Genomic DNA, 26,261 nt, shown 5'->3' on the forward strand with positions numbered 1-26,261 from the left:
GAGAGGGAGGAGGCAAAGAAGGAAGGAAGAAGAATAAGAAAATATGTGTAAGGAGTTTTGGTAACTCAGATAAGTACGCTGGAAAAAAATAAAAAGTTTTGGCTCTTGTAATCTGTATTGAAAAAAATCAAAACATATAATCATCAAAATAAGTTATTATTTTTTGCAGCCTCCAGTTATTATAATTTCACTGGATACTTTATAAGTAGTTGTTGTTCTGGGAGATATTCCAAGCCACCCTCCAAGATTTCACAAAGAAAAATTCGCTACAAGGCTAGAAAGTATTTGATGAAGTATTACTGAGACTATCTTTTCAGCCTTTGACCCGGAGGCCCCTGCGTGGGTCTGTGAAAAAAGGGAGAGTGGGCTGTCACATGGGCAAGGAGGCTAAGCAGCTCTTTGTGCCCTTTGAGTTGGATTTGAAAAGACATAGCTTAACTTTCCCGCCTTCCATAGTTCTCAAACAGACTTCAGAGATAGTTCTCGGCAGTATATTTAGGCAACGACTTCTGGTTTCAGTGACTGGACAAACACCACACTATGCCCCTCCTAAGCCATATCCTAGAAATGATAGAAAGTATTAAAATAACATGTTACATATCTGCATAAACACATTCAAAAACAAGAGGGGGTTGCAATGAACAGAAAGCTCTGACAAACTCGTGGAGAATAGAAAGCAGAGGCCCACATTGCAAAGAGAGACAGGAGAGAGGAGCATGCAAGACAGTGGCCACAGGAAAAGCAGGTAGCAGTGAGGTGGAATCCAGGATCATGCGGGCCCTGGGCCCCCCGTAGCACCCTTAGCGGGGTACTGCAATGGCCCCAGTGCTTGGACACTCCTCACCACCAGCCAGGCCTAAGGGACCCCGTCAGAAATGTGAGGGCCGGAGCTCTGGGCAGACAGTCAGAGCCCCAGGCCTTCCTGAGACTGGCCACAGCACCCTGACAGCTCATGAGATTTGCGATTATCTGGCCCCACCACAAACCACTCTAGAAATTTCCCCAGAGGTCCCCTCATTCTGTGCATAGACACCAGTTTGCCTTTATCTGAGAAGTCCAACTCCTTGAATCTTTATCTATCAAAGTTCCTTCTATGTGCCTCCTGGCTTTATGCAATCTGTAACACATCAGGGTCATTCATTAAAACATTAGCCAAAACCGTGCCAAAGGCAGAGCCTACCTGAGACTACCAGAAATGTTTCTCCAGGTTAATGAGTCGTCTTCGAGCACTGGTTGAAGCATCTATGCATCAACTCACTTGCAAACACTTTTGTTTAACCAATTTACCAGCTGTGTGAGCTGCACCATCATTTAGTCACTCTGAGCCTCAGTTTCTTCTTCCTACCTCATAGGATTGGTATGAGGATCAAATAGGCTAACATGCTTTGCACAGTGATTGGAACATAGGAGTTCAATAAAAATTCAGTTATTATTATTATTTTAAGCATTTGGAGTAGTCAAGGGTTTTCCTGGGTTTTAGTCTTCCTGAAGCCTTCCCAGCCCATGTCTTATTTTATCATACTCCTTGGCTGTACACCCTCCTGCTATCTTTTCCTTACATCCTTCAAAGGAAAATATATCTGAGAAGCTCATGTACAGGCACATGTCTCTTTGGAGGTGCCTTATTCTTGAATTGTAATAATTTTTATTTCTACAGTCTCCATTTTTTTTCTTATGTCATGTCACCACTGAGATCCTCTAGCCACAGAATTGGACTCATTTTTGCAGATGTTTTGGAAATCTGCCTTCTGATGTCTAGCAACCATTTTCTTGCCATCCTCAATGTTTTGTTTATAAATCCCAGGGTAAAATGATCACATCATACAAAGCATTTATCTCTTCCATTTTGCCACCTAGTTTTTCGCTGGTGGCCACAATCAGTTCTAGAATAATTTTTGACCCCTCCCGGCTCCCCCTGCCTGGCTGGGAGGTGAAGTGGTCAGCAGGGCACTGCAGGAATGTGCTTTGCTCCCAGCAAGGTGGGGCTCGCTGCAGCAGGCTGGAGAGCTGACACTCCAGCCCCAGCCCCGACACCAAAACCCCTCACACAACATAGATCATAGATCGCTCTTCCCAACTCTTAGTCTCCCCAGATTAGTCTCCACTGCGCCTCTCCACTTGGATCTGTGAGTTTCTGGGTTGCCTTCTTCTACAGTGTGACTCTGTTTGCCATCCTTTTGCACACAGCACCCTTCTAGTCGTATTTCTGATGACTTACTCATCACATCTGAATGTTCCCTCTTTATGTTAAGCTTTTAGGTCGCCTTGATTTTCCCTGAGCGTTAGTCCCTGTCCGTTGGTAAAGACTCAGTCTGGCTTCCTCTTTATCAGGTAAGCAAGTCCTCATGAAGCACTTTCTCCCTTTCTTCATGAAATGCTTTCCATCCCTAGCCCCGAACTCCCTACTCTGCCATCAAAGGCCAGAGTCCAGGAAAAAGTACCTTCCCCTTGCTGGGGTCAGCTGTTCACAGCCCACCCTCCAGGTATTCCTTGCGTCTGGCAAGTGAAAGAAGTGGGAGTCTCCAATCCTTCAGCTCTTTAGCTGGGGTTTTGGAACCCAAGGCACATGCCAGGTGAACTCCGAAAGGATCCACGTGACTCTGCAGAATGGGGAGCAGCCTGTCTTTTTTCATCAGACCCTGCAGGAAATCAGCCCCAGCAGACCCTAACGGGCCCACCACATTGCCTGGGCGCTCGGCATTCCCCTACACACCAATGGCTTCCTACTGCGAGCACCTGCCACTCTCTGCCTGAGGATGTGGATCAGTCTGTGTGGGAACAAGCTAGAAGTGTTGGGGGCCATCAACCAACAACAGAGAAAACCACTGCTTCCTGCCCTCCTCGTGGTGGGACATCTGTGAGCCTGCTCCACACTGTTTTCCAAAGCTCCCCAGCCAGACTCACCCCAGTTACCCAAAGTGGTAACTTGCTCAGAAAGAAGAATGTTCCTTGTCTCCCTCTCTTCCTCAGTTCTTTATATTACTGTTCCCAAATAAGCAACGTGCACTCACATCAGCTTCAGGGTCTCCTTCTGAGGAACCCAGACGAAGACATGGGGCAGCTGTTCTTGTCTGCCTCGGCACATACCAAGCAAGTTTGAACCACAACTGTACACTATATTCGTTTCCCATCGTGCTGTAACCAATTGCCATAAACTTACTGGCTTAAAACAACACAAATGTATTGTTCTGTGGGTCGGAGGTCTCACCGGGCTAAACTCAAGGTATTGGCAGGGCTGCTTTTTTCTGGAGGCCTCAGGGAAGAATCCATTTTCTTGCCTTTTCCAGCTTTTAAAGGCCACCTGCATTCCTTGGCTGTGGTCCCTTCCTCCGTCTTCAAAGCCAGCAGCATGGCATATTCAAATCGATCAGCATCTCTCTCTCTCTCTCTGACACTCTTGCATCCTTTTTATAAGGAAGGACTCTTGTGATTACATTGGACCCATCCAGGAAATCCAGGATCATTTTCCCATCTACAGATTCTTGACTTAATCTGCAAAGTCTCCTTTGCCATGGCAGGTACATATTTGCAGATTTGGGTGATTAGGACATGGATATTGGGTAGGGGTGGGGGACTGTTATTTTGCCTACCGCAGATATTCAGAGGCCCAAATTACAGCTCTGAATAAGGAACTGTTACCACTATTTACCCTGCAGGTCCATGTGGACTATGGATGAGCGCCCCAGACTCAGGTCTCTCCCAAATGCCCCTCCACAAGTGGCAGGTGGGCATTGTATTCCAGCTTGCCCAGAATAAGGCTGGCTAGCTCGATGAGAGGATGCTGATTTCTCTAGCTTTCTGAGGGTCAATTTTCCCACCTATAAAATGGAAATAAATTTAATCTATTTTGCAGTGTTGTTAAAAGGTTTAAATGAGATAATGTAGTTAAAATTGCTTGTTAAGTTATTTTTGTATCTTGGGGCTACATGTTTATTTTAACTAGGTCTACACTTATTATGTAATGGTGAAAAAAAATAAGCATATAATTGAGGCCCAGGAAATTTGCCTTTTTCTCAATTGGTTGTTTAGGCTTTAGGGATACCGAGATTACCCGTCTAATGACTACATTCTCTGCTGTGCAGCTGCCTCTCCAGAGGATTCTCAAACAATTCCCTCTTCCTGGTGGGGTAACCTCCTGTCTCTCCTTCCAGAGGGAATTAACTTCATTGTCTGAGTCAGGAACTTAGAGCAATGGGGACTAGTGTGCAGCTAGTCACATGGCAAGGAGGAGAGATTCAATCAGGGTCTTTAAGCACACAAGCGGGTGTTACCCGGAAGATTAAAAAGATTGCTCCCCCTCAGAGACCTAGGGTCTTCTCTAGTGACTTTGTGGCAGAGGACACAGATTTCGCCCCTCTGCCTGGCCCAGGGCACAGAACTGGGAATAACAGGTGGAGATTGCAGGAAGGCAAGTTTCAGATCAGTCCAAGGAGGGATTTTCCAGCATCTAGAGCTGTTTTATAACGAAGTGCTTCCTTTGGAAAGTAGAGCTCAGCCGTGCACGTTGCTAGAACTGTTGGCTCTCCGATGGTTTGAACATCGTCTGCCCACTCACAACTTTTTCTAGGGGGTGCTGTCCTACCCAGCTCTCCCACGTTTCGGTTGTTATTTTAAGCCACTAAGTTTTGGGGCTATTTGGAATGCACCAAAATGCAACTGATAGGATTTCCTAACAATAATTCCAGCCACATTTACCTGCCTGCAGGTCAACAACACAATCGCTGTCTCTGCTCAGGACTTTAGGAATTTTAACCTTGATTATATTCATTTCTGAGTACAATGCCTCTCCTCCAAGCTGTTGAACTTACATGGAATTATACCTGTTCTTTTTTGGTATTGGGACCTGCCTGCTCTCCCATCCTTTCTTTCTCACCCTGGGCATGACCTGGCCTCCTTCTCTGTGCAGACAGGACCTGACGTTGGTTGCTAGTGACACTTTCTTGACAGCATCCTCCATATGCTTCAGACATGCCTGTTCCACCAGCCTGTCTTGGGTCACCCAACCTTCCACGCTCTCTGCCCCTTTGTGGCACATGATCATGCTGATTGGAGTCACAACAAAACCACAGTTTCTAATGTCAATGCCATTGGTAGTTTTATGCTTTTTTTTCTGATCCTCCAGGCGTTCCTCTCTCAGCAGAAAACTGCATGTGTTTTGTTTTTTTTTTTAAATAGCAATCTTGAAGCTATCTGACTTCGACTTCCTCAACTTCCTTCACTCATGCCTAGGAACTGACCTTATCTCTAACAACCTGAAGACTGTGAGGAACAGACTTCCCTTCTGCTGCCCACAGATAATCCCTACAGTTAGGCTCTTGTAAAAATATAACTTTAATTGTTCTTTTTCCTAATTATAAAAGAAACCCAGGTTCTTGTAACAGTAACTCTGCTCCTCAAAACAGCATGTCAATATGTACAATAAGGAGCCCTGATGTTTTAGGAATAACATTGAATCCATTCTAATATGGACCAAAAAGTAAATTAATGTACAAACTTGGAGACTTAATTATTATCCATGATAAATTACTTGTGACACTTCATAAATGACTGTAACACCTGGGTTTGATCTGGAGGATTAGTTCTTTATGTGCACGTTGTCTTTTCAGAGCAGCCCCCATGTGACTCTGCCAATTGGGAAATGGTGACCATACTGTCTCACACTCTGCTGCTGGGAGTATGCATGGGTGCACAGGGTGAACTGGCAGCACGGACACAGAAAACCTCCTTCTATTTTGGGATTCTACTTTTAACAACTTATTCCAAGGAAATCATCAGGCGCACACAGATATAAGAACACTCTCCATAGGCTGATTCATAATGGTCAAATACTGGAAAGAACTTTAATGCCCATCAATGGAGTTTTGAATAGCAATGCCAACAACAATAGTGATAGATAACTTTTGAGGTCCAACTACTTCCCATTGATAGGAACTATTTTAGAACAAAAAGTTTAAAGTAAAAGAATATATAACTGCTATTTATTTACAAAAAGATTATATGAAAAAGGCAAACTCACCATTTCTAAAACAAAGTTACCTCTGAGTTTGTCATTCTTCATTTGGTTTCAGGGTGGCATTAATCCATAGGTGGCTAGTGGCAAGTCACATGGAGAGAGTGGAATTTCGAGCTTGGTTTAATTAATTCTGACCTATTGTCTATATAATGACTTCTACTGTGCAGAACCAAGGTAACGGTAGAGAGGAGAGAAAGCTAATTGCGCTGAATAAGAACATTTGATAAGGAATAGTGATTACTGAAGGGTGAATGATGCAAAAAAAAAACCAGAAAACTTTTGAGTACCTACTACGTGCCAAGCCCTGTGTCCTGACCCCTTCACAAACTCATTTAATTCTCACAAACATTCTTTAAAGGAGGTACAATTATTATCTTATTTTATAGATGAGAACACTGAGGATCAGAAGGGCTAAGTCAACGGGTCTAGAGCTGGTAAGGACTTGAGCAATCTATCTCTAGAGCCCATGTTCTTGGGTAAGTGCAATAAACATTATGCAGTCGTTTAACATGGCATGAGAAGATGAAATAAGCACTAGACAATAAGCAGTACATACATTATGATTCCAATTTATTTAAGTCTATATGTACTTACACAAGTATGTTCATGCAGGGGGTGTGTATGTGTGTTTGCTGCATGTGTTATGCACACAGAAAATGGTTAAGCACAAAGAATGGGAGGATCTACGGACAGACTATTAACAGTGGCTATCTCCATGCTCATGCAGAAAGCAGTCGTAATTCCAAAGGACTCACTGGCTGGGCTTCCCACTGTATTGCTGTGCTGGGCACCTGCTCCAGAGGCTAGGGTACATTTCCACCTGCCTGACACCCAGGAACCCACATCTCATTACAGGGTCAGAAAAGGTTGTTGTAGCCAGCACCAGCCAAGGTAGAAGCCAGGCACTATGGACCAAAAGAAAGAAACGAGAAACCAAAGGTGGTGGCAGAATTCTAAGGTGTCTCTGCAAATTCCCACCCCCAGGGTATGTGCCCTGTCTTAATAAGATGAGGTATCATTCCTGTGATTAGGTTGTGTTATGTGGCACAGTGGGCTTTAAGAAAGGAAGATTATTCAAGTGGGTCTGACCTAATCTCACGAGCCTTTAAAATCTGGTTTAGAGATCCGAAAGAGGGGAAGTAAGAGATTTGATGTGTAAGAAGGAATCAGTGCAAGGAAGATTCTCCACTGCTGACTCGAAGACAGAGGCCATGTGGCACACAGTGGCGGCTGGCCAGCAGGAGCAGAGAGCAAATCCCGGTCATCAGCTGGCGAGAAGATGGAGACCTCAGTCCTGAAACTGCCGGGGACTGGATTCTGCCCACAACATCAGTGAGCCTGGATTTCCCCCCCAGAATCTCCAGGTAAGAAGGACACCTTGAACGTGAGGCCCCAAACAGAGAAGCCAGTCAAGATGGGCCAGGACTTCTGTCCTGCAGAACCGTGAGGGAACAAATGGATGTTGTTGTAAGCTGCTCAGTTTGTGGTCATTTGTTATGTAGCATAGAAAACTAGTTATAGCAACCCACAGAGCAAGTCCAGACACGTCAGTGGGTGCCGGCTCTGCCACGGTGCTAGTGACTCTCAGTGAGCAGCCATTGCTGCCATGAGGACAACAGGGCAAGAGGGAAAGCCCTGGGTATGAGGCAAGGTCGGGGAATTGAAGTGAAAAGGAAAGGGAGGCAGAGCAAGGCTGCACTCACTGAGCATGGAGAGGGACAGAACCCAAAGTTGTCATGGGGACTCTTGGCAGCAGCGGGGGGTGGAATCAGGAAAGGGAGCTTCTTCCTTAAGAGCAGGCAAAATGCTTGAGATCACTATCTGAAGGAAGAGAAGTGAATACAGTGGGGTTTTTGAGACGCTATATGCATTGGAGTGACGCAAAGAGCTGAGATTTTTTAGATGAGTATCGCAATAGGAAGGTGGTATTAATAGCTAACATGAGGGAGAGAGAGAAAGAAGAGGAGGAGGATGAAGGCGGGGAGCTAAGAGGAAAACAATAAAGAAAGTGTCCCCAATAGAAACGCCTGTACTATAGTCTCTAAGCAATTTCTATTAACTTGTGTGTTTGGGAAGCAATTCAAAATAACACGAATACATTCTTTTTTTCTAACCCAATTGTTATTGTGAACATTTTTATCAGTGCATAATAAATTAAAATTTATAAATAAATAAATTAATTAACACCAGAAAAAGAAATCTTTCTGCTTTAAGTCAATTAACCTTGTAGAGCAGGAGTTATGTTATTCTTTAACAGTCTTGATAAATCAACCATGTTGGTGGATTAACACATTTTCCCTTTATTAGAATGGAAGATCCCAAAGACATAAAAGAAACAGGTATAAAAAGAGGTGGTCTTCCCAGAATCTCCAAAACAGAAGCCTTTTCTAGTATTAAGCAACAAAATGTCACTTAGGTTGGGATCCTTAGAAGCAAGGCCTGAGACAGGAATTCAAAGGTCTCCGGGGAAAAGGAACAGGATGGAGTGAGAAAGGAGCTAAGCTAGGATGTGGTCTCAGCCAGGCACTAGCCTCAGGCTGATTCCAGAGGTGTGCTCTGGAGGATTAATTGCAGTATAAAGTTGGTCCCACTTTAAAGCCCAGAGCTGGCCTTTTGTACCCCTATATAAATTAGTCAGGGGCTGCCTTTTGTGGGTGAGATGCATAACCTCAGGTTTAGCCAAGGGCAATTCTCTGGAGAGGAGAAAAACTAGGAGCCTTAGCAGCCAAGCTCACAGCAGCTGGGGACAGTGCACCGCAGGGAAGGGAATCTGGGTGGGGCCTCCCTCCAAGTGGAAGTAGAATTTGAATCTTTTCCCCAGGGCACCAGCCTCAAGGTAAATCAGAGGGAACTAGGAACACCCAATTCCATATGCCAGAAGCATGCAGATGTCCAGCTCTGCTAGGACACTCTGCGCACTTCTTTAGACCTGGCATTTGATTGTCCCCCCTTTCCTAAGGGTCACAGTCATCACAGTTCTGGCCCTGATTTTTCTGCCTTCCTGTTGAAGCCCAGTCCTCTCTCCACCTTAACTCTGGCTTAGGGTCTCTTGGCCACCAGCCTGCTCCAAGTGAGTCCTCATCCCTGCTGGGATCTGGGAGACTGTAGGAGTCTTTAGGCTCGGGAAAGAAATCAGAACCTTAGAGCTTGAGGGACCTTCAAAGACTCATGTAGTACAACCTGTCGTTCGCAGTGGGAAAGGACCTTGCCACACGGCTGGTTCAGTCCGTTGCCACAGAGCCCAAGAATTTTGTAAGCACCAGCTAGCTCAGATGTCCACTCCTAGTCCACGTACACGTGGTCAGGGTTTTAAGGTACATGGGGCAGCCTCTTCCCAGGCAGGGACTGTGAATAGAGCAGGCAATGAACATATCCCCAGCTGACCCCAAGGCAGCCTATCCATTCTTGGCCTTTCTGGCCAAGAGCTAATCAAATTTTCTTCCCCAAACATGTGAACTGACACGTACAGAGATTCTGGTATTCCCAGCACTCCAAAAAAAGATCGTGGCATAGAGAGAGAGAGAGCAGTAGAGGTCATGTTGGATTTCAGCAATATTTATAAATTGGGTATATTTATGGCTTAAGGGGTACTCATTCAAGGATGTTTATAATCATGAAGTCTACTGTGAAAAATTTATACAAGTGTCTGTTTGCTCTTACTTATCTGGGCAGTAGAAAACATGGTTCCTAGGCCCCCATACTGACATTTTGGTAAAGTCTTTTAAATGCCCTGCTACTTCCACCTGACAATTAAGCAGTTTCTCAATTTCAAAAAATCTAGCCTGCCTGTGAATTGAGTGAGGAATGGTGGAATTAGTCTAAGGAACTCAACGGTTTAATGCATTTTGCCATGGAGATTATAGCTGCTGCAGCATGGGGACAGGGCTGGCCTGAAAAAAGACAGGCACTCCTTGAGCATTCTGTTCAGGCAGCTGCCCATTATCCAGGGGGTGGATGATCCAGTTTGGGGATTTTTCATGCCTCTGGCTTCTCCTCCCTTCCACTGTCTGCCCTTTGGCCACATTACAGATCAAATTAGCATGTCTTTGAGAGGATAGAAGGGGAAGGGACAGGTAGAATTCAAATTGGTCAATTTTTTAGCTTGTTCACTGCTCTAATGCATGAGATCAAAACCAAAGGCTAACGTGGGGTTTGGGATTATCAGTGGATTATATTCAATCTATACCAGACCTCTCCTCCATTACTAGAGAAATTGGAGTCTGATTGGGACTCACTGCATTTCACATGGGTGCCAGAGCTCAGCACATGGAGGCTCGTCCAGAATCTCAAACACATATATGTTAGAAGTTTGGAGCTGGAAGGGGCCGTAGAGATGATCCAGCCTTGGAAAATTAAGGCTCAGAAATCTGAAGCCCAGACATGGTTGCCAGTAGCAAGTGAATAACTTGAAAGGGGATCTGAAGCCAGTTCACTTTAAAATCACGTAACCGTGGCAGGTTGATATGTGAAATATTAATTAAATGTGCCCCTTCTGGATCTTCCATGGCTTCTTGTTGGAACCCCCAACTGGAAACTAAAATAAAGACCATCTATGGCTGCAAAGATGCCCCAGCCCCAGCGCTGAGAGCAATGATCCCTGACCCTAAAGCTGCTAAAGAACACAGCTCCGAGTGTGGGACTAGACACACTCGATGCAAAGAGCCGGCGGGAGACAAAACCAGCTTTTCTCTCTGCCTGACTTGAGGAGAGCAGAGTTCAATGAATGAGAGGCCAAACAAAGAGGGAAGCCATACATTCCACCGTACACACACGGAGGTCATTATCGTCTTCATCGTCATCATCATCATCATCATCATCATGAGGGAGGAGCAAGAAATAGGAGAGGATCCTTATGAGGTTTGGGGAGAGCTGAGAAAGAAGAAAAAGGCCTTTTGCTTCTGCCCTGGAGGTTTCCGGTGGTGGCAGTCTCACGACAGTGCCCAGCTGGAGCCTGCAGCGTGTCGGGGTGCCGGTGCGGGCAGGGGCGAGAGGCAGGCACAGACTTTCCCCAGCCGAGGAGTGGTGTGGAGCAGACTCTGCAGGTCCCACGCCCGCCGGTGGAAAGAGTCAGCGTGCTGCCTTGGGAGTTGCCAGGGGAGCGAGGTAACTCAAGGAGACACTCGTCAAAAAAGGGAACAGTTAACACGGGGCGATGGGGAAGGGAGGCGTGGCTGATTGGATTCTAAGAGAGCTCTTTGGAGACCACATCACCCACCGGCCACACCCAGAGTGTGAATGACATGAGCACCGTGCCCCAGCAGGGCTGCCGGTGTCCAGTCCACCTGCCTGGGAGAGCCGGCCATCACCCTCCATGCAGGCGCCCAAGGCGGGGGACAGCCAGGCTCTCCCTCCCAGCGTGCAGTCACCACAGACCCGCAGCCCTTGCCTGCTCCCGAGAGCCCAAGTTAGGTCAGAACCAGGAGAAGAGACAAGAAATCCTACAATGTCATTTTGGGCTGGACTGTGACCAAATTACAAGTTGTACATCCTAAGTTGACCCTAGGACTAACGAGTCATTACATCGATTGGATGAAGTTTCCTGCCACCCAATATAACTGGGGCTTATTCCAGGGGGAGCTGTCTCTCCTCGGTCTCCTGAAAACCAAGTAAGAGAATTTGGCCTCAAACTGTAGCTGAAGAGAGATCCCCACACTCGGCCTCCAAGGACAAACTGGTGGAGGGAATGAGTATTCAGCGAGCGGCTGTTATGTCCCTGCCCCATATGAGCACCTTCACCATCCTTAGTGCCCTCGCTCTTGTAGCGTCTCTGCAAGGAGGCGGCTCTCATCCTCGTTTTAGGGAAATGCAACCAGGACCTCTGCAGCTGCATGAGATTTACATCTGTATCTTCGTGATGCCAAAGCCCTTTCCTCTTCCACCAAGCTGCCTGGGGACAGCATGTGTCAGAAGAGCTGAGAAACACCCTCAACCCCCGCCTCATCCCTCTCTCCCCCCACACACACCCTGGGTGCTTTAAGAGTAGGACAGTCAGCAGCTGAGCACACAAATGCAGCCCTGTCTGGGAACAGGGAACCCGAGGGGATGCAGCAGTGGCCTTTGGAGGGGTCAGTGACAGCTGTGTAATCGGGGAAGTGCCTTGTCCAATTGAAAGCCCACCCTCCCTTTGAACTCTGCACAATCTCCCCTGGGGTCTGGGTTCAGTTTTTTTCCTTGGCAAATTATACCATCCTGCTGGGAGGGCAGCTTGCTGAGTCTGGCAGTGTTGACACAGCAGTCTCTGGACACGTTCCGGGAAAGCAGGCTGGAGCATGTGAGACGAATTTTCTCCTGAACTGTGTGGTTTCCAATGTGTCAGAAAAACAGACTCGTAGAAGTCTGTTTGGCTTGTGTGCATGTGTAGACCCCCCCTTCCGGAGTTGCAAATGCTGTTGGCCTTCACCCCTGTTGCTTTAAAACCAAAATAAGAAAAAAGTCAGTCCTCTGGTGTCTGGTTCCCTGAAACCTGAGGCAGCGTGGACAATGGGAGCTCTTTCAAGTCGCAGCCCCGGCTGCCACGTGACCGTGCCTTTGTGCCGGAGCGGAGGCGAGTGGAGGCTGCCTCTGTGTCTGGACACTGGGGCCATTTCAGTGTCGCTGCGCTGCCAGGCCTCTCCTCTCCTCCGCCTGCCTCCAGGCCCTTGGCTACCCCTCTTCCTCCCAAACATCCAGTTCCTGTTCCCAAAATAACTGCCCACAGGAAACCGCCTTGACGTGAGGCCTGTGCAGGGAATGAATTCCTCACGCCCCTGCAGGGATGGAGAGGCTGGCAGGACTATTGACAGGAGCAGGAAGAGCCACAGCCCGGCACTGCTGCAGTTCGCAAGCTGTGATGCCAGGAGGGCCATCAACGCCCACTCCTCATGCTCCTCCCTCGAGAGAACTTCTGTTTTTCCCATAAAAGCAAGGCCAGGCAGCAGCCCAAGTCGAGCTCCTTTCATTGCTTTTCCATCCTTCAGGAAAGGCGCTCAAGTGTGTTTGACCTACAGATGAACTGGCCAGTCATGGCTCCGTTCTCGCCAGGGACTGGGACTACCTGGCCACTGGGCAATGGAAGCACCCCAGCTGCAACTTCCTGCTCCCCCACCTCCCCTCTTCCCATGAAATGATGCCAAAGAAGCCCCCTTTTTCGCAAAAGAGAGAGGTCTCTGCTCCTCCTGGCCAGGGAGCAAGCAAGAGGGGCTGACTCTTGAGTCAGAGTCCTGGGAGGAAGTCACCCTCAGCACTCTTTGTGACAGGACACCTGCAAGTGGGCCACTCCTCTAGGTTTCATCAGTGTAGCTAAAGTAGAGGTTACCCAATTCTCTCAGCCAGTGGTTCTCAGCCCCAGCCGCACACTGGAGTCATGTGGCATCTGGGTACCTTTTAATACTCCTTCCAAACCAAGGAAATAAGAATCTCCAGAAGGTGGGACCAGGCACTGGTATTTTTTGAAATCCCCCAGATGGGTCCAGCGTGCAGCCAAGGCTGAGAACCACTGGCTGAGCAGTCCTCAAACTCTAATGTATATATGAACCACCTGGGCTCTTGTTGAAAATAAGTTGTGATTCAGCAGATGTGAGCAGGGCCTGACATTCCGGAGGCCCAACCATGGGTGCTGGGCCTGCGGGTCTTGGACCACACGTGGAGCAGCCAAGCTGCAGGAGACCTTAAGAGTCCCGAATGATACCCTGCACCTCTCCCTGCTTTAATTGGCAGAACCGGGGAGGAGATGAGATGGGAGAGTCCACAGAGGACTTGCGGGCTTCTAGGTCTTAAAGGGATGGCTGGGATAGAAGTCACATCCACTCATTTTGGAAATCTCATCAATGGTGGAGAGACCTGATGGTCAGTGTGACTGGGACTAAATTCAGGGATGGAGTAAAATGTAAAGATAAACCTCACGCGTCAGAGCTGGAGTGAGAGAAATGGCATGGTGAGGGATCACCTCCTACCTGCCCGCTCTTCACCTGAGGCTAAGGATGGTGACAATCTTCTGCTGACATAGCTGAGTGACATAAAGCTCTGTTTGGGATTGTCAAAAACCATCTGGTCTGAATAGGGTCTTGGGATCTCAGGGAGCTTACGCAATGAGGAATGGGGCGGAGGTGTTCATTTGTCTCAGGGTCTCACGCATTGGTGACGTGGTATGCCGACGACAGGGAAATTCTTTTTGCTGCCTATTTCCTTTCTGATTCAGAGTCAGTCATTGGCTTAAAAAATAAAAATAGCACCAGAGCCTCCTAACGGGTTTCCCAAAGATAACAGCCACAATACCCAGACCGAGCCTCTGAAACACAATAACCAAGCATTCCCCAGCTCAACCCTTGAGTCAGAAGGACCAGAGCAAGAGGCACTGCCGTGAGTGGGACCTGGGACTCCCGACTCTCCCCCAGCCTCATTTTCTCATTGTTAAGATGGGAGTAACAAAAGTACCTACCTCATTAGATTACTGTGAAAATTAGACAGTGTGTAAAGCACATAGCATAACACCTGGTAAACAGTAAATGCTAAATAAATGCTAGCTGCTAGTATAATTACAACCATTATTATAATCGAAATAATAACTTTCATCTCATAGGATATGGAAACTAACATAATGCTTAGTGCATAGAAGATGTGCAATCAACACTTGCTAAATCTAAGCAAAAGGTAGGTAAAGTTTTTCTTCTATGCCCTCTTTCCCTTTTTTAGGGTATTTATCAGCCTTTGGTTGGTTTTCATCTACCTGCTTCTCCCCAAACCCAATCACCCTGCAAATACAGAGAGAAGGTTTAGAATGAAAATTCCCCCTGGGAGAACTGTGACCAGCAGACCTGCCTGCTTTACAGAGATGAGATCGTCCTGGTGGGCAGGAGGAGGAAAGAACAGGACGTGGGAGGGGAACACTTATTTACAGAGATCCTATAAGTGAAGAACTCAAGTACCAGGTGCTTTTATAGGTGTTACCTCAGTCAATGCCAGTGTCCGGGAAGGAGCAGCATGGATTCATCCGCTCCTTAAAATGAAATACCTCCCTTTGGCACCGTAGCACCCTTTACACACATCTGTGCTCTCAGAGTATGGTTTGAGGAATCATTGCTTCATCTGCCTTTTCTGGAAAACACATCTCTCCCTCTTAGGTCTCAGAGGAGTAAGTCTGGATGGACTTCAGGGGCCAGCAGGCTCAGAGAATTTCCTTGAATCTAAACACAGAAGAAGACTCCTAGGGAAAGGGTGGGGCTCAGGGTTGCCATAGCCCTGAATGTGGCAGCACAGGGCACAAGGGGCTGTAGTCTGCCCACTCAGAGTTCTCCTGCTTCCTGAGAACTGTGTGTAGGAGGGATCTGATTTCTGCAAAGCTCAGTCTGTGTGGCTTGAGACATTTGGGAGTGGGAAGTAGTGGGCAGGCCTTCTGAGACCACAGAACTTCAAGGGAAGAAAGCCATCTGTGATGGTTAATTTTAGTCAACTTGACTGGGTTAAGGGATGCCCAGATAGCTGGTAGAACGTCATTTCTGGGGGTGTCTGTGCAAGTGTTTCTGGACGTGATTAGCATTTGAATCTGTAGACTGAGTGAAGAAGACTGCCCTCTCCAATGCACCATCACCCAATCCATTGAGGCCCAGATAGAACAAAAAGGCAGAGGAAGACTGAATTTGTCCTTTGCTCGAGCTGGGACTTCCATTTCTCCTGCTTTCAGATATCGGTGCTCCTAGATTTCGGGCATTCAGACTCAGATTGAGACTTATGCTATTGGCTCCTCTGGTTCTCAGGCCTTTGGGTTTGGACTGAACCTACGTGACCTGTGCTTCCAAACTGCAGATGGCAGATTGTGGGACTTTGCAGCCTCCATGATCTCATGGTATAATCCCTCATAATAAATTGCTTATCTAGATACACCCTACTGGTTCTGTTGCTCTGCACAACCCTGACTGATACTCCATGTGAAGGGCAGGTTGTGCTTGGCCTTGGTTATCATAGAGGGAGTGATGCAGAGCATGGTATGATGGCTGTCCCCAGGATTTGCCCCCAGCTCCATGGATTCATGTGTGTGCTGGAAGAGACGACGCCATGAGTGAAAATGGAAAAGGCTGTTGCATGAAGAGTTGAGGCCCTGGAGCACAAGCGGCCCATCTCTTGCTCTCCCCCACCTCCACGTGGGTCAGAGTGGAGGGCTGCCTTGGTCTCCTTCATGGTGCCACAGACCAGTTGTGCATTTTGTCACATGGAGGGCTGTAGCACCGTCTTTGGCCATAGGGTGACAGCTATCAATGTGGGGTGGAAGCAAAACCTGGCAGAGGTGGCAATGTCCAGCAGGCATGGCTGTGCCCAGGACAGGCCACGGTGACCAGTAGGAGGGGAGGATGGAGGTGCCTACGATGCATAGAAGTACCCACTGGAGGTAGAAGCAGTGACCAGGAAAAGCCCCAATGAACAGTGACTGGAAAGGACAGAGGCACCTCACAGAGACAACTCCCTGGGCCAAGGGCCAGAGAGAGAGGCAAGGGAGCCTGGGAGATATTGTGTGGTGGCTGGATGAACTGGGGCTTGGGCTCCCAAAGGACTCCCAAAGATGCAATATGGGGAGGCTTTGCCAGGAGCTGAGCTCCTGTCTTGGCTGGTGGTGGGTGGAGTGATTTTTGTCCAAGTTATCTCATTATTAACCCTAGCCCAGCTGGCACAACAAATGCTGGAATATTTGTTAACACTCCAACATCATTGGGATGAAGCCCGCTTTTTGTACATGGCCTTGAACACAGTACTCGCCCTTCTGTTCTCTGTCTCTCTTTCTGGCCCCCCACCTTCTCTTTATGTCTTTAGACTTTTGTCTGCCTCCATCCCTTCTTCCCCACGCCTGTCTCTCTCATCCCTGCCTCTGTCTTGTTCACCCTGTCTTCCATCCCCACACAATGCCTGACTCATGGTAGGCATTCGACAAATATTTTTTAACTTCATATTATGGAAAATTTCAAACATACACAAAAGTGGCAGAATAATATAAGAAACCTCCATGTGCCCATCACCCAGTTTCTATACTTTCACTGACATCCTCACCAACTTCTCCTCCCAGGTTATTGGGAAGCAAGCTCAGACACCCCATCATTTCACCCATAAATATTTCAGAGGGTGTCTCTGTAAGAGCTCTGTAAAAACAGAACCAAAATCCCACTAACACACTCAAAAGTTAGCAGCAATTCCTTAGTATATCAAACATCAAGTCTGTACTTCAACTTTCCCCAATCGATTACATTTTTTTTTACAGTTTGTTCATTCAAATCAGTATCTAAGTAAGATCCATACATTGTGTTCTGTTAATAATTCTCATAATTCTCTTAGGTCCCTTTTAAGCTATTGGCAACAGATATTTTTTGTTTCTCTGTGTCTTACTCTCTTTCTCTGCCTCCTTCCCAGGCTCACATGCAGGCTCACACTGCGGGAGAGTCGGTAAAGGAGTCCTGCACACACTTGTGGCTGAAAGTGTATGAACTTGGATCTGAAGGAATAAACAAGGTCCCTAGCTTAAATGTTAGTGCAGCTTTTCCAAAGCACCTTCTGCTTCTTTGTCCAATGCCCATTCCTCTGGCTTTCTTGAGACCCTCTGGTTATTGAGCAGTGATTCTGGAGGTTTCAAGTCCCAGAAACCTACAGGTAGGAAACAGCTAGGACCAAAGTCAATTAAGAATGTGAAGACTGAAAAGTACTGCACAGATGTCTACGGTGTTTGTTACTTTATCTGTTGTTCCAAGTAAAATTTCCAAAGACTCACCCATCAGTGATTCCTAAAGCGGTGTCTGTAAAGAAAGCTGTGGAGTGCTTGTCAGTAAAGTGCTACTTCACATCAATCACAGGGACAGCGCTCAGTTTTGAAAGAAATCTTGTACAAAGTCTTAAATTGTTTGTCAGAGCTGGAGGCAGCAAACCCGGTGTCTTTCCATTCTTTTTAGCAGTGGAATTCTTTTTTGAATAAAATCTTAATGTAAAATTCAAATAAATAAAGTGAATAAAAACAGGACTTAGTATGTATAGTTTGGAGGGTGGAGGGTGAAATACTAGAGAAAACAACTTAAAGCAGAACAACAAAAACTGACCTGACCAAAAATTATTTTGCAAAGGAGTGAACTGTATCCCAGAGCGGAACCCAAACCAAGACCCAGAAAGAGCCTCTACCCAATCCCACTTACGTGGTGAGGGTCCCAGGTGAGCAGATCATCACTTGGCTCCTGGTCCACACTTTTTCTACCACCCCCTGCTGACTCTGGCCTACTCCTTTTGGACAAATGAGAACACAGAGGCTAAGAAACGTTGCATTAGAGAACAGCCAAGATTCAAATTTATAAAGAAAGAAAGTAATCCACGAGGAGGTCTTGTAGTGCATTCGTCATGGAACAAAGGGCAGAATTCATCTCCTCCCACCTTAGTCCCTGTAGGCAAGTTCAGAATTTCTCAGAGACCCTGGGTCTAGGGCTTTTATTATTTTTTTTCAAATAATCATTTTGGAAAATGATCAGAGCTAAGTGATTTTAGAGGTTTCAGATCCCAAAAACCTTGAGCTGTGGCTCCTTTGTTTCTCAGGAAAGAACCTGTTGGTTGACTCTTTGGCAAATGACTAATGGCAGAATGACTTTAGAATCCGGTTATCAAGGTCAGAATTGTAGGATGTAAGTCTGCCTTTTATGGGAGTTGCCTGTGCTTGTGGGAAGGTGAGTCCTGTGTGTCTGGCTACCAGAGCTGGAGAGTCAATGGTGGGAACAGTGCCCCCCCCTGGTGGAGAACAGTTGCCATGGACCAGCTGGAAATGGAAATGCTGAGTGATGGGGAGAAGCTTGCTGGATGAGAGGCTCCTTGGATGCCTGGTTCACACAGGTACACAGCTGGGACCTCAGGAAACACTCACACAACATAATTGTGAACCTAGAAGAGACTCGAAGCTCTTGCTGGCCACACATATGCATCTCCACGGCTGCTGCCAGTGAAACCTGCAGGGGAGGCAAAAATCTTCCAGTTCACACTGAAGCTTGACTGTAGGTAAGCTTGGTGGGGAGTTATTCTGTGCAGCTGAGGGTGTTGAGAAAAGCACCTCACTCAGCTTGATATTGGATTCAGTTTTGGGGACCAGGGAGCTATACTAGACAACACCTGAGCATCAGGGCCACCAAGCCTGAGTGTATATCCCAGATCCATCACTCTCTAGCTGAGTGACGTTGGGACCATTATGTACTTAACCTGCTAAGCCTCAGTTGCTTCCTCTGTAAAAATCAGGACAATGCCACCTACCTACTTCACAGCATGTTTTCACAGTTGTCTCTCAGCAACCTTGCCAAGATGGTTTTGTGTTGCCTATTTGATCAGTGAGGGAACCAAGACCCGAAAAGAGTCCCCTACCCAATTCCACTTACTGGTGAGGGTCCCAGGTGAGCAGATCTTCGCTTGGCTCCTGGTCCACACTTTTTCTACCACCCCCTGCTGACTCTTCTCTAATATCCAGTTGGACACAGAGTCTGAGAAATGGTGAATTAAAGAACAGCCAAGATTTAAATTTATAGAGAAAGACAGTAGACTAGTAGTTGCCTGGGGCTGGGGTAGGAATGGACATTAATTGTAATTTGGCACAAGGGATCTTATTGGGGGATGAAAGTGTTGCAAAACTGATTTATAGTGATTGTTGTCCAAGTCTATAAATTTACTAAAAAGCATCGAATTATACACTTGAAATGGGTGAATTTTATGATATATAAAATATACTTTGATAATGATATTTGAAAAGCCAAGATTATAAAATATTTATTTTCTCAGAACGAATTACCTATTTTACCAGTCACATTTGGAAGCAATTAGGATTAGTCTTTTTAATATTGTAATTATTGATTTAAAAAAATAGACATGTCCACTTTCCCCTACAGTAAGCATTAGCAACACGGTTAATATTGGCTTCATTTGGTTTTCCTCACTGTGAGACCAAAGGTTGGCAACCATGAGATTCATCGATATTAGAAGTGCCACATATAAACGGGTAGAACAGGGTGGCACGTTGTGAATTCTCACTAATGGCAGGGTTAGAGACCTAGAAACTACTATGTATCCTAGGGTCATAGGACAAGTAATTACTATTAGCAGTTGGCAAGGCTGTTGTGACAACGAGCAATGCTGTATGAAAGCGCCAACCACCATGGCTGGCACTCGATAAATTAAGGTAATTAGCATTTTATACCCCCAGAGCTACTGAGTCCACTGGATTTAAGTTGTGCAGCAGAAATCCTCACCCTGATATCCCATATCCCCAGTCTGGCCAGACAAATTCTGGCCTTTTAGGAGGCTGCCTTCCCGTCAGTAACATGTGGGAATATTCCATCACTAATTCTTGCTATGAAGGCTGAGAAGGGGAAAATTCCAGCAAGGCTGTGTTGTGAAGAAGGGCAATACTTGCAGTGCTGCAAATGTGCAGTCTGTAGTTAGTGATTTCTGATGGCGGATTCCACTCCTCCATTTGATTAGAACTGAAAAATGAAAAGAGCAACTCTTCGTTGTGGTTGTTTAAAGGAAGTGATTTTTGTGGTTTGGTGACCCTGGTTCATTTTTCCGAGTGGCTGGGCCACACATCGGTGCTGGTTGGTGCCTTGGTAGGAACAGCCCCGTTTACATGTTGCTATGTGGGATGGTGTAGTACTCCAGCCCTGAAAGATATTAAGTGTCTCTTCAGGGTCTCAGAGGCTGACACTGTTTGAAAAGCTATGAGCTTTTCTTTTTCTTGGCTTTGATAGCAATGACCATTGACCTAACACCAGGAATCCTGTGTCTCCCTTGCAGACTGAAACCGGGATTAAAGTGGGAAAGCTTGGGGGCCCAAGGGGACAACCACATGCACACTCCAGGGGTGCCATTCACATCCCTGTCTCTGTGAATGGAGCCTGCAAGGCTGACCTTGGAGGCCCTGGCAGAGGGAGACGGGCAGAGAGCTCAGAAATGGCTGAGTGGACTTCTCTGCTCCAGAGTCCTGTATCCACGTGTCTGAGACATTCTTGTTCCTCACAGTATTCCACGTGGCTGCTCCTCTGCCATTATGGGATACTCCTGACATGATTTAAGAATAGCTTTCCTAAAGTACTCTTGTGGGGTTTTTTTTGACGTGTCTCTATTGAGTGTCTACTGCATGCCAGGCACTGTGTAGAGCGGGGTGCACTACTGTTAGCTTATCCAGTTTCATGACAGCCAGCTGAGGTTTGTACTCCTTCCTATCCACTCAGGTCTCAACAGTGCTGTGTATGTACATATGCAAATATACGTGTGTGTGTATGAATATATATACATGGATATATATGTATATCATGTGTATGTGTATGTATGAATATTCCAAATTGTAACAACTTTATTAGCAGAACTTATTGTAAATTTTCTCTGAAATACAGGCTCAGTCCTCACTGCGACTGCCCACGGAAGAGCTGGATGGCAGAAGCCTTTCTGGAAGCCGAGCCCAGTAACTGCTGGCTCCCAGCATCCTCGCCAGCCTCTGGCTTCAGCTACTTCCGTGTCTGCCAAGCTGCCGGGGGGAGGGGAGAGCCAGCGATCTGTGGTGCTCCTAAAACTTCTGGTAGGATCATAGAAATTTGGTTTTCGCCAAACCATCCACCCCCACAGGCACTGGGATCTTACTCCCCGCCACCATGATCACCGCTGAGCTGCCCGATTCTGGAAGCTCGAGTGGCGATGGATCTTTCTGGTCCTGGTGATTTCCTGCGGTGGGAAACAGGAAACTCACCCCTCTGTGTTGCCCTCAGGGAGGGGTGCCCCACAGCAGACTGCCTGGGCCCCTGGTGGCCCGGCTCACGCACAGGTTCCAGCAGCCACAGCACACTCGTGGTGGCTCGGCCTGGCGCTTGCCCTCGGGGTGGTGGATGTGGGGGTCTGCAGTGTCTGGGAGCAGCGACCCCTCCGATGAGTCCTTAAGAGAATCCAGCTCCCTGGTGCCGATGTCCCCCCGCCCTCAGGGAGCCTGCTGCCCTCTCTGGTAGTTACTTTCCTCTAATTCAATTCACCTTTGAACCTCGATGTCAAGCAAGTGACTGGCATTCCAGTCCCTTTTCTCCCAGAGTTTTTATGCCTTCTGGGAAATTTTTTGCCACAGAAGTGTGTTAGGAAAGGGGATCGGTCCGGCTTCACTGGGCATCATTTGGGCCCCAAATACTAACGAATGTGTTGGGAGACAGTTAACACTGGCCTCCACTTACCTCCGCCTTCTGACTCCTGGGCCTTAAATCTAAAGAATTTAGGCTCTCAGAAAACTAAGGCTCAAAGTGGTTAAGTCACTGGCCCAAGACAGTATGAGTTATCCAGGGCTCTGCATCACTTGACATTGTTTTTAGAACCAACTGTGACTATAAGAAAAAGACCTCAGATGTGTTTGGAGCCCTGGGTACCACCTGGGTTCTTGCGGAAGCAAGGGAACAAGGATTTGAAGGCAAGTAGTTTATCTGGGAGGTGATCTCAGAAAGCAGCAGTCGAGGGGGGCAGGGTGTACAACAGAGAAGCAGAGACCAAGCAGGGTGCATTGATAAGCCCGTTACCATGGGAGCAACCAGGGCTCTGAGGAAGCTCTGGGACTGTGTAGATAGGTTCTCAAACTTGTGCGAGCATCGGACTCGCCTGGAAAGGGTATTAAAACACTGACTGCTGGGCCCCACCCTCAGAGCTTCTGATTCAGCAGGTCTGAAATGGGCGGCCCCGAGAATTTGCCACGAGTTCCCTCCCAGGTGATGCTTAACGCTGCTGGCCCTGGGACCACACTCCGGGAGTAACAGTGAAGAACATGCCTCAGGGTGGCCCCACTGGGGGTAAGGAGCTGGGTATCCACCTGCCAATTCTCGTCTCTCATTGGCTGAAGGCTGCTCCTGGGAGGCTGACTGCCTGGTGTGTTGAGCACCAGCCGAAAGGCCCTGCAGCCAGAGAGCCCTCAGGTGGGACTAACAGGCCAGGCTGTAGGGAGCCACAGGGCACATGGGAATAGAGAGTGCTGGGGCACCCAGGGGGCCGGCCACGTCACCTGAAGGAACAGTGTATCGCTGTGCTAAAATCACAGTTCCCTGAGTTAGAAAGGTAGAAAGAACCCTCAAACATAGTGGCACAAAAAAGGCTAGTGTCCCAGCTGTTCTCACTCTCATGGCTGTGTGACCTCAAACAAATATCTTACCCTTTCTGGGCCCCCAGCTGGAAGATTGCCAAGGTCATGCCTGTCCTGAAAATCCTGATTCTCTGTCCAGAAAAGCCCTGCAGGCTGACAATTAAATCCAAGTTACCACATTCAGTCACAGCCTAGGGAAACGTTCAGCCCCGAGCAGAGCTCTGAGAAAGCACCGATGCTCACGTTTGTTGCCCCTGCCCAGTGCTTCCCTGCAGGATGCTACTTTACTCGGGCACGTGCTGCACCCAGAGTGCCAGGCATTGTGCTCCAGTCCCCTCAGACTCCCTAGGATGGGAGTCTTGGGTGGGGCCCTCAGCTGCTGGTCCCAGGCACCAGGCTCACTGCCTTCCCTTGCTTCCTTGGCAGGTATATCAAGCATTAATGAGCCACTTAGTCTCAATCAAGGAGGACTATAAAACTATGCATTTCCTTTTAATGGGTTATGCAGTTAAAATAATAAGCTGCTTAATCTTTTCATTTGGGGTAGAATGATGTATTAGGGCAGACTCAATTGTTCTCCTACCTTCCGCCCTTTCCCTGAGCTCCCCCAGGGTCCTGAGTGTCAGAGAAGCTGAGCCTCCTACAGCTCGTGTAGAGGAAACACATGGGACTAAGTTTCAGATAAATAGATACAGTGGGCATCTACAGGTTTGTCTTCCAAAAAGCCAGACCACCCCCCCTTTTGTTGGAAACAGTTCCCCAGTTTTGTTTGGAAATCTCACACCTCCCCCTTGTTAATCCCAGTGGTTTGGAACAATGAGTTCCACATGGCCCCGGGAGAGCGTAATCAGCATATTTCATAACACTGCTCCAGTGACCGGCTCAGAGACGGGTGCATGAGCTAAGTCATCCAATCAGAGTTTATCCTGGGACTTTTGCTGAGTAAACCAGGAAAGGGACATTTTATGCTGAACTTTGAGCTGTGAGGATCAACATCTGAAGTTTCCAGGGGCCACCACGGGGGGGACCCTGCCTGAGAATGAAGGCAACCTGAGAGGAAGCAGAGACAAGAGCTGGAAAGAGGCAGCTTCTCTGGAATGTTAGTGAAGAGATGGGGTCCATTGTACTTGGTAACTGTCCCTACCCCTAGACTTTTCAGCAATATAAGCCAATAAATTCCCTTTTTTCCTCCAGACATCCTGTGTCTTGCTTCCAAAAGAATTGGGTCTAGCACATCTGTGTTCATATTACACCCCGCTCCTGCCAATAAGGGAGACTTAGCCAGTGCAGAAGCCTGAGTGCTCTGCTAATTCCCAAGTTTCAACAACCCAGAGACCTAGCAAGCATTTGGTTAATCTGATCCAAGTAGATGGGCAAGTTTGATAATTCAAGCCAAGAACCACCCACTCTGGGTCTAGAACTCTCTGAGGGCAATAACTGCTTCTGATTCTTTAGAGAAATTGCAGGAGGATGCTGAGGTTAAGGAACAGATAGGAAGGAAGGAGGGAATGAAGAGTCAGGCTATAACCACTTGGCTTGCTTTTTGGCATCGGGTAAACACTCTACAGCAGTGGTTCTCTGTGAGATAGGAGCTGGGAAACAAATGAGAATCTCAGGTGGGGCAGGGCAGGGACCCCTAAATGCTTCTCATGCATAGGTATGCCCCCCTCTCAATAAGAACCACCAGTCTGTGGTACTGGCCATATCTATGAGTCAACATTCTTCATTCTCTTCTTGAACTTCTTATCTCATGAATGGATGAGCCCAGGGAAGAGTGTCCAAGGCTGTGAATCAATTTGCAGTCTCAGAAGAAGAGTCAAAAGATACCGGCTCCCTCTACCCACCCAACTTTGCAGTTGATCTTTCCAGCAGCTTTGGAGATCTTCGGCAGGAAACTAAGTGCCACAATTACTGAGTAACTTATTATTTGTGTCCTACTCACTGCCACAAAGGACTCAAAAGAACTTACGATAAAAGCACACATGGCAGTTTGGGAAGACTGCAATAAAGGTAAGAAAGAGATGGGGTATTATGTGGAGAAAGAAGACCATTGTTTCATTTACTAAGGAAAAAAAGTTGCCTCAGCCTGAGTGGTAATTTATCTTTGAGCTTCCTGGGATCAGAGGCAAAAAGGAAACTTTATGTGTTCTTTACAGTCTTATTGATCAAAAGATGTTTTATCAATGGAGATCAATAAATATACATACAACCGATTCTCTTAAATAGTAGTATAATCCATAGTATAGACGCCCCATAATCTATTCATCTAGTCACCTATTGATGGATTGCAAGTTGTTTCAAGTTTCGATTTTTTTTTCTTTTTGGAGAATTTTGAGCAATACTTCAATATCTACAATGCATTGTCACAAGAGAAAAGCTAAGAGGAGAGACATCTATTTATTCCACTTTTAAACAGTGAGCACAAAATAATTCACATATAAGTATGTGTTTGCACACGTTTGTGTGGCCTGGAGAAATATGTGGAAGGAAACATCAACATTGCCAATGGTTGTTATCAGGTAGAATTAGGTTTGATGGTAAGCAACAGAGACTGGAAAGAAAGGTGATGTAAACAAGATAAACGCTCATTTCTCCATAAGGAAAAGAAGTCTAAGCAGTCCAGGATGGCAGCTCTACAAAGTCACCAGGGACAGAGGCTCCTTCTGGGTCAGCCCTCCACTGTCCAGTGATATGGCCCTCATCTTCATGGTCTGACCCTTGTCCTCATGGTCCAAGATGATTGCTGGAACCCCAGCCATCATACTGACATTCAAGGAAGCAAGAAGTAAGAAGAGAAGAGAGAAAGGATTGCTTTTAAAGGGAGGCCTCTAAGAAATCCCATGTGACAAGTCCACTTACATTTCATCAGCCACAATTTAGAAACACAACCACATGTAGTTGCAAAGGAAGCTCAGAAATGTAGTCTTGTCTGGGAAGCACTGTCCCAGCTAAAATGCAGGGTTTGTTGAACTAAGACGAAGAGACAATAGGTGCTGAGACATCTTCAGCAGTCTCCGCAATAGTCAACCAATGAGGAAGGGAGGGTATCAGGGAAGGGAGGAACGGGGAGGGAAACACGTGGAAATCGTTAAACTTTTTCTCTCTCTGCATGTTACTTTGCATTACTTCATTAGTTGGAGTGTAAATTTCTTAAAAGTCATTTTGGAAAAGTTTAAA

General features: G+C 46.9%; 1 long non-coding RNA gene across 2 annotated transcripts in view; it reads right to left on the minus strand.

Annotated features, from left to right (window-relative positions):
- Positions 1 to 216: 216 nt before the first annotated feature.
- LOC123623142 overlaps positions 217 to 26,261 on the minus strand; it is a 55,816-nt gene continuing 29,771 nt past the window's right edge. The window contains exons 1-3 of one of the 2 annotated variants that reach the window (XR_006729804.1): positions 7,717 to 7,824; positions 6,769 to 6,918; positions 217 to 561 (exon numbers count right to left, since the gene is read on the minus strand). This is a non-coding gene — a long non-coding RNA (uncharacterized LOC123623142). Of the gene's footprint in view, positions 562 to 6,768; positions 6,919 to 7,716; positions 7,825 to 26,261 lie in introns of those variants that run through there. The other variant, XR_006729803.1, reaches the window with a different exon arrangement.

Source organism: Lemur catta, chromosome 18, assembly GCF_020740605.2.
Source record: "Lemur catta isolate mLemCat1 chromosome 18, mLemCat1.pri, whole genome shotgun sequence".
Lineage (NCBI taxonomy): Eukaryota > Metazoa > Chordata > Mammalia > Primates > Lemuridae > Lemur > Lemur catta.